A 9,884-nucleotide genomic window follows, 5' to 3' on the forward strand; every position below is an offset into this window, starting at 1 on the left:
TTGATTGAAATAATAATGGATTTTGACTGTTGAGTTGGCTTCAATTATTATAAATGAGTTACCTAATTTATTTCTATTATTTGTTGTTGTTACTAGTATTATGTACATGTTAATGTAAATGACCCACCTTAGCCTCGTCACTACTTCGTCGAGGTTAAGCTCAGCACTTACCGGTACATGGGGTCGGTTGTACTGATACTACACTCTGCACTTCTTGGGCATATTTCAGAGTTGGTCCCAGCGGTGTACCATAGACTTGCTCGGATTTCATCTACTAGAGGAGACTTGAGGTATAGTTGCATGGCGTCCGCAGTTCTGAAGTCCCTGTCTATTTTACTTTTGCTGTGTGTTTATTTCCAGATAGCTTATTTATTTCTGACCTTTATTTGTATTATTCTAGAAGCTCGTGCACTTGTGACACCAATTCTGGAATGGTATTTAGACACAGTTATTTGTATGGATTAATCACTATATTTCAGACTTAACTTCCACAATTGTTTCAATTATTATTAATAAATTTAAAAATTATTTTAAAATAGATAATATTATTTTAACGTTGGCTTGCTAACAAGTGAAACATTAGGCGCCATCACGGTTCGAAGGTGAGAATTTCGGGTCGTGACATGAACTCACTTGCTTAAGTGTATTGGACAATGAGTCCCTCCTTTGGCACAAGAGACTTGGACATGCCAGTCCAAGTCAACTCAACAAACTAGTTTCCAAGGACTTGGTGATAGAGCTCCCTAACATTAAGTTCAAGGAAGATAAAGTTTGTGAGGCTTGTTCAAGGGCGAAGCAAGTAAGAACTTCTTTCAAAAGCAAAAAACGAATGGTGAGTACTACCAGGTCGATGGAACTGGTCCATATAGGTATGTGTAGACCAATAAGGACAATGAGCAGAGGTGGTAAGAGATATGTTTGGTGCCTGTTGATGATTACTCTAGATTTTCTTGGACATTGTTTTAACATCTAAAGATGAAGCATTTGACATGTTCACTTTATTTGTTCGAAAAACTCAAAAACAACTAGGTCATCAACTTGTATCAATTAGGTCTGATAATGGTACTGGGTTTGATAATGCTAAATTTTCTGAATTTTGTGATGAGCTAGATCATAACTTTTCTGCTCCTAGAACTACACAATAAAATGGAGTAGTTGAAAAAAAAGAAGAATAGGACCTTGGAGGAAATGGCTAGGACTATGTTACTTGCTAGTAAGTTGCCTCATAGCTTCTGGGCAGAAGTTGTGAATACTTCATGCTACATCATAAATATGTGTATGACTAGACCTCTAGTTGAGAAGACTACATATGAGTTACTTAAAGGGAGAAAGACAAATATATCCCACCTTAAGGCAGTTGGATGCAAGTGCTTTAAGCACAATAATGGAAAAGACTCCCTAGGTAAGTTTGATCCCAGAAGTGATGAGAGAGTATTCTTGGGATACTTTTCACATAGTAAAGCATAAAAAATATACAATAAAAGAAATATATGTGTAGAAGAAAGTGTATATGTTATTTTTTTATGAAACTAACATTCTTTCTGAGAGGCAGGAACAAGATACTGAAGAGATTGAACTGATAAGAAATTCAAATATGAAACCACAGTCCGTCTTGAAGCTGCATCACAAGAAGGAACAGGTGATGGACCAGGTCCTTCCACTTAGGGAAACCTGATAGGGGGAACTAACTAGAGAGGAACTGATCCTCAAAACTCAAGGGAACCTGTCCATGAACCTATTCCTCGGCAACAAAATCAGGAAGGAACATCCAAAGAAATCGACACTCATATTACAACATCTTCAAAATTGGATTTGGATGAACCTGGCTCATCTGCTGATCAGAAGTTGTATAAGGGCATGATTGGCTCTTTGTTATATCTCACTGCTAGTAGAACAACCATTGTTTTCAGTGTAGGCATTTGGGCAAGATTCCAGGCTAATCCAAAGGATTCTCACTTGGCGGCTGTCAAGAGGATCTTGAGATACCTAAAAGGCACCACTGATCTCTGCATATGGTATCCGAAAAGTAGTAATTTCAACTTAGTGGGATATGTTGATGCTGATTATACAGGTTTTCTTGTTTATATAAAGAGCACTTCAGGTATGACATATTTTCTTGGCTCATGTCTTGTGTCTTAGGCTACCAAAAAGCAAAACTCTGTGGCTTTGTCTACTGATGAAGCTGAGTGTGTGGTTGATGCCTCATGTTGTGCTCAATTATTGTGGATTAAACAGTAAATTAATGAACTTAGAATTGATGTAGGTTGCATCCCCATATTTTGTGACAATACTAGTTCAATCAGTATGACCTAGAACCCGGTCTATCACAAAAGAACTAAGCACTACATGTTAGACATCATTTTCAAAGGGATAATTTTGAGTAGTGTTTGATCACCGTCGAATTTTGTGATACTGATAAGGAAATTGCTGACAGCTTCACAAAATCTTTGAGTAGGGATCACTTTAAAAGGAACAAGTTAGAAGTAAGAATGATTAAGATCACCTAAAATAAATCGGTTCTAACTCAATGATTGGTCAGATAATTTGTAAATTTTGTGAATAATTAGATTAGATATTGCTCAGTCTCATGATTTTATTAGTATACTCTTTTTCCATGTGCTAAAATGTCTCACTGATGTCTAATGATATTATCCTTATTTTCTTGGAAAAAACCAGTCTAACACAAGAGAACTTTCAGTGAAGAACCTGGTTCATCGAGCTTATAAGGTATGTATTCTAGGCTCCGCATAATTTGAAATAACTACATATGGATCATGAACTGAAAATATTCTCACTTTATCCCAAACTACTTTTGAACCAATTAGTTACAAACTAACAAGTTTCACAAAGAGTCCCACGCGTCGTAATTGCCGAAATATTTGGAGAAGAGTCCAACATCTTTTTAAACTGAAACTTCCAATGTGATTAGACTTCTAGACTTCAAAAAGGTATTGTTATAAACTCAACCTTTTCCTCTTTAAATTGATTTGACCTTACCCTCTTATCTCAAATATTTTCGAAAGATCAAAATCTCAAAAACCTCAAAACTCTCTCCATTTCTCTCAAGTTTCTGAACAGATCAAATGGCAAACACCCATGAGAATCCTAAAAACTCTAAAAACCTTTCCTCACCATTCAAAGAACCTTAACCCACACTTTTAACCACCCAAACTCCCAAGAAAAAAGTATATCAAAATAATTGCACGAAAAACAGTAGCAAGCAAAGAACATGCCATGAAATTGAATGAGAATCTACAAGCCAGTCAAGCAGAAGAACCACAAAATTCTGATGATCTGGTCTGCGACTGAGGAGGAAGAACCAGTTTCTTCTGAAACTGAACAGGTAACCTCTAAGTTTCCCACTAGTAAGTTTGGTTATGAAATTGGAGAAAAGCTTGGGAATCAGTTTGTTTTGGTTGGGTCTATGTGATGACATCCAAATCCACTACTAAAAAGTAAATGGACACAGTCGAATGCAATATAATTTACGCAACTATGAGTCCGGGTCGAATCTCACAGAGAACACTATGTAGGCAATTAGGTGTGTAAGAGAATTATCACTTATTATGCTAAGCCAAACACTTAAAAGGGTTTGGAAAATATTTATAACTAATTGCAAAAATGTAAACTAACCTAGAAAGAAAGAAATGATCAATGGCTACAAGCATGTATGCATTGGGAATTACACTCAAGTAACGATCCAATTTATTTTACGATTTTACAAATATGAGTGAGTTTATGTTAATTAACCTCGGGTAATAAATCTATATTAGCTTCTTCCGATGACTAACAAGACTTTCTAATTGAATTATCCCTAAAACAATTAAGATATTAAGCACACCCGACTATGTCTACAAGTAGTTCAATTCTATCCCTAGATAGAATCTATAAAGTGAGGATTAACGCCTCAAGTTCTTGTTAATTAATCTTTCCCAACCCGAAATTATCTTTCCCAAAATTAATTCGAAGTGAATGGGCGAGTCCTAAGGTTAGATAATCCCTTTTGAAATATTAAAGAGCAAAATTAATTAAAGAAACAATAACTCACTTTATAATAAATAAAAATCGTTCAATACATAAGCACAACAAGATATTTAATCTACATTTTAAGTATGAATATTCCCATAAATAAGATTCAAGTGTTGGAAAAAATATTACATACTTATATATTCAATACAAAGAAAGGAAATGAAGAAATAAACATAAATGGGTAAGAAATTCTCAACAAAAAGCTTCAAATATTCAAGGCCCAAGTGTGTGTGCAAGAACCCTAGCACCCAAACTTGTGTTCTCTAGTCAAGAGCTGTCAAACATATGTAGAGACTAGCCAAAGATGCCAAAGATATCTTTTCAATAATCTAGGTCGTGTATTAAAGAGTTTGGGATGAAGAAAATGTGAAATGGCAGAAGTGCCCAGAACTGAAGCGCGACATTCACAATTGCGAATATTAGTTCGCAATTGCGAACCTTGACATCACTGTTGAACATTGCATTTGCGATCTGTATGTTCGCAATTTTGAACTAGGCACTGTGCACTTGGTTTCGCATTTGCGATGAAGGGATTCCCATTTGCAAAGTTTGACTGCCTGGTTTGACTTCGCATTTGCGACGCTTATTTCGCATATACGAACATTGCTTGACTTGGTTGACTTCACATTTGCCAAGTTGATGTCGCAATTGCGACATCTGAGACCATTTTCTAGATTTCTTCTTTTTGACTCGTTTCCACTTGGTTTCTTCATGATTACTTCTAAATCACATATAACCTGTAAAATAGAAGTAAACGACATTAAACACGCAATTTTATCAATCAAACATAGCAAAAATCTAAGCTTAAAGACGAGATAGGTTGGCAAAATACCAACTTATCAAACCCCCAAACTTAAACTATTGATTGTCCTCAATCAATCAAAGCACAAAATCCCCTTCCAAGTATTTAACTCAATAGTGTATCAATATTATACCAAGTCAAAACGTCTACTTTAAGTACAAACACATGACTTTGATTGGTACCAACAATTAATCCAAAGCATATGAAACACCAAAAACTTCTCATAAATTTCATTACAATTCAAGTGCTCAAACACTATGTTAATCAAAGTAGCAATCAAGTTATGACACTAAATCTTCAAAATTTACCTTTTTATCACAAATAACTTTCCTTTGTTTATTCCTCCCTATTGAAAATCGGATTAAATTCACAACTCAAATCTCATGTGCCCTCACACTTAAGAGAGAATCCCAAACTCATAAATTGCAATTCAAAACATATATGGGATATCAAATGGAAAAAATTAACTCTCTCTCTCACCAAGATGTTCAAATGCATACAAGTAGTATCATAGGCTTGCCCTTCAAGTATTTCTCTACTAATGTAGACAAACTTGGTTCAAAATCAATTAAGACTTAAAGGGTTGTAGTTTAGGCTTTTGGTTAAGGTAGGGCACAATTTTGGTTAGAATGACTCAAAACCTCACTAAGCACTACAAAAGTTAAAATATCAAATTATACTTCCTTCAAGAACTTTTCCGCCCTTTCGTCATTATTTATTTCATCACTTAGTCTTTCATTTATTCACAATTTCTTATTTTTCCTTCCTATTTCTTCTTTCTTACTCATTTTTTTTTTCAAAACTCAAGGAAGGTTCCACTATTGTTTTTTAGTTTTTATTACTTTTCACCTTTTAAGCAATTTTCACACCGCAACTTTTCCAACCTTCACCCCCAAACTTACGCTTTTAGCCTATGCTTACACTTTCAAAGTACTTAGGAAGGTAGGATGCCAAAAGATAGATCAATAACGAATAAAGTGTTAAAGCTTGTAATATGGTTTTCAAAGAAAAAGTTTAAAGGCTCAAAAGGGGTTGACTAGGGAAAATATGCAAGGGTAGGAAACTGAAGGCATAATAACGGTCCAAGGAAGGCCTAACATCATTTTTCAAATCAAGTTAGTCTAGGATTTCGCCTTGAAGACATTCCGGGCAAGTTCTAAACTACAAATAATGCAAAAGAACTCACAATAAATCTTACCACACATGGCACACGAAAACTCGAGCAGAATACAAATCCAAAATCCAATTGAAACCATTGAACTCAAAAAAGTCATATATAGCCTAAGAGACTATTTAATGAATGAAAGAGCCAAAAATTGAGTCTAAAAGTCAGGACAGTGATCTTTACTTCAATCATTTTTCTTTTTCAAAGATCAAGAATTCATATGCCGAGGTTTAAATCATGTTGGTACCAAGCAAGCCACAAATTTGCCAATGGGCACAAACACCAACTCACTTATTCTTCCAAAACTAAAAAAAACTGTATCTAAACTACAAGACTATACCCTTAAGAAAGTCGCCTAGCTATCCATCATCAGGAAAAGTCGACACAATAATTTACCAGAATAGTCCCGGTTCAAAAAAAGAATTGGCATCCTCGAAAAAGAACCGTGGTACAAAGAAAACCAAGGATATTGCCAACAAAATAAAATATACTATTTATTAAAAAAGTCAAGAAGCTAATAGACATTAAGTCAATAAAACATACTATATAAAATACAAACATTCAAGAAGCTAGTAAACATACTAATATAACACATCACATGAAAATAAATATCAATATACCATATCCACAGTTATACAAGAAGCCACGCCCAACTAGAAATATTGCAATGTATTCAATGCAACTAAACAAAATAGAGTAAAATGGTGGAAAGTGCTCCATGAATACTGCATAGTGTGCTCTCCTCGGTGTAGGACTCAGTCTCATCCTCCTTCTCTTCTCCTTCCTAGGACCAATGAACTGGAGCATCATCAACATCTTCCGGCTCGGTTGATGGCACTGACTCTTGAGGTTTTAGGACTTTTCATAGCCCCTTCACACCCTTCCACATGCGGGTGAAGAATTTATCTGTATTCTTCATCCTGGTGTGTGCATTTACCAGCTTGGCATGAAAAGTACTCAAAGTACCGTGCGTTGTGGCCAAATCAATGTATGCTTTCTCCAGCTTCTTAAGGTGACCCCCCTTCTTCTTCTGATCATCAAGATACTTTTAAAATTCATGTAGAGAGTCCCTTAGATGTTTCCCCAGGTCCTTGCGGAAGGTCATCTACTAGGTCGTAAATCTGCCGCATCTCCTCGGAAAGCATAACAAATGGTCCTCTTGCAGAAGATGATGGTTGGCTACCCTATATGGCCCGAGAAGAAGATCCTAACTTTCTCTTTTTTCTTTTCACAGCGCCTCCCTCTCCTCTTTTCTTTAATAGAGCAATAGGCTTTCATGGATCTATCCAGTTGTCTTCCGGATCCTCCTCAACCCCTGCAAGATGGCACAACTCAGTGATGAAAGATGGGAACATCAGTGATTGACCATCCAGCCTCGGATGATCCCTCGACTCATTGATGAAAATCGCACCAACATTGTCACGACCCAAACTAACCCCTATCGTGATGGCGCCTATTGTGAAATTAGGCAAGCCGACTCATTTCCAAAACAAACCGATATTTTCATTTCAAAGATAATTTCAATGTTATTTAATAGAAAAACCTTCGCAAAGGAGTTCAAATCAAAACAAAAGTGCAGAAAAGAAAAGCCCGACATCGGGGTGTCACTAGTCATGAGCATCTACTACCATTTGTCTGACAATATCAAGACTAACATAGTCTGAAAAATAGCTAAATACAACTAAAGGAAGATAAGAGAGAGAAGAGCAAGGGCTGCGATCGCCAAGCAACTACCTTGCTATCCCCGAGAAAATATACAACCAGAATAATCAACAACCGCTACCATGTACATCTACACCTGGATCTGCACACAAGGTGCAGGGAGTAACGTGAGTACGTCCGCTCAGTAAGTAACAACAATAAATAAAGATTGAGCAGTAGTAACGAGCAATAAAGCATATCAAGTTCATATAACAAAAATTCAATAAAGTACAACATGCTTTAAAAATCAATGTTTGAATCAAATCAACTCGTTTAAACCCGGTTCCAGTAAAAATCATTTAAGAATATTTTTCAGCAGTGTTTCAAACAAAGGCTCAATGCAAAGGTGAGCAAAAATGATGAAATCATAAACAACCCCTCGGGAAAAACATCACTCATATACAGCCCCTCGGGAAAACCTCACAGTCACTCATGCCACTCAAGCATACCTCAGAATCACTCATTCCTCTCAGTCACTCAGCACTCGGCACTCGCAATCAGTAGGTACCTGCGTTCATTGGAGGGGGTGTACAGACTCTGGAGGGGCTCATTCAGCCCAACCGCTATATCAAGCCAAATCATGGCATAAATCACTCACGCCCTCGGCCTATATCGAGAATGTTGCGGCGTGCAGCCCGATCCCATAAATATCCTCACAAATCAGGCCCCCGGCCTCACTCAGTCATAAACCTCTCAAGCCACTCGGGCATTTCAGTAAAAACAGGGCATTCAACCCCAAACAACATTTATATACATCAAATTAGAGTCATAAAACTAAGTTATGCAGTAAACAAGTATAACCATGACTGAGTATAGATTTTCAATCGAAAACAGTGAGAGGATAGTAAGAAAAGGCCCTTAAGGGTCCAAACAGCACTGGCACAAGGCCCAAAACATGACATTCAGCCCAATTTATAGAAACTCTTTCTAAAACATATAAGTATCATATAGTTTCAACAAAATATGCAACTTCACAGTTGCTACAGGACGGACCAAGTCACAATCTCCAACAGTGCACGCCCACACACCCATCACCTAGCATGTGCGTCACTTCAAAATAGTAAAATGATACTAAATCCGGAGTTTCATACCCTCAGGACTAGATTTACAATCGTTACTTACCTTAAACCGGTCAAATCTCTACCATGCAATGCTCTTACCTCTCGACTCGTCCTTCAAATGCACCAAATCTATTCACAATCAGTATAATACCATCAATATACGCTAATGGAATGTATTTCACAAGAAAAACTATCAATTAGCCCCAAACCCGAAATTGGCTCAACCCGGCCCCCGGGCCCACATCTCAAAATCCAACAAAATTTACAAAACTAAGAATCTCATCCACTCACGAGTCCATACATACAAAATTTAACAAAATCCGACGTCGTTTGGCCCCTCAAATCCTTAAATTAAACTCTCTAAAATCTCGAGCCATAACCTCCTCATTTTCACTAATTACATGATTAAATAATGGAAAATCACTATACATACGAGTATTAGGGCTCAAGAAACTTACCTCACTGATAGCTCTTGAATCACCCTTCAAAATCTCTCCAAAAGCTCCAAACACCGACTTGAAAATGGTAGAAATGAGCCAAATTCGCGAAGGATTCTATTTATGGTTTCTGCCCAAGTTTTTCGCACTTACGGACAAATTACACCCTTTTGCGCCACCGCACCTGCGAAAAATACATCGCAGGTGCGGAACTCACTTAGGAGCCCATGTTCTGCATCTGGGGCCCAAAAACCCACACCTGTGCGTTTCCTCCCCTTATGCGAAGCCTGCTCAGCGTCCCCCTTTCCGCATTTGCGCCCCAGGTTTCGCACTTGCGGGCTCGCAGATGTGACCTCCAACTCGCACCTGCGCATCCTGCCTAGCCCAGCACTGCCCGCTCCTGCAGACTTCCCATGCGCAGCGACCTCGCACCTGCGACTCTTCCTTCCGCAGGTGCAGAAATAGCAGAAGCAACAGCTTCAGCTGCATTTTCCAACTTCGACAAATCCGTTAACACCCAGAATCACCACGAGGCCCTCAGGACCTCAACCAAAAATATCATAAAGTCATATATCAACATACAAACTTAGTCGAACCTTCGAATCACTCAAAACAACATCCAAACACTAAATTACCCTAAGAACTTCTAAATTTCCAAATTCAACAACCGATGCCGAAACTAACCAAAC

This window comes from Nicotiana tabacum, chromosome 14, assembly GCF_000715075.1.
Source record: "Nicotiana tabacum cultivar K326 chromosome 14, ASM71507v2, whole genome shotgun sequence".
NCBI lineage: Eukaryota > Viridiplantae > Streptophyta > Magnoliopsida > Solanales > Solanaceae > Nicotiana > Nicotiana tabacum.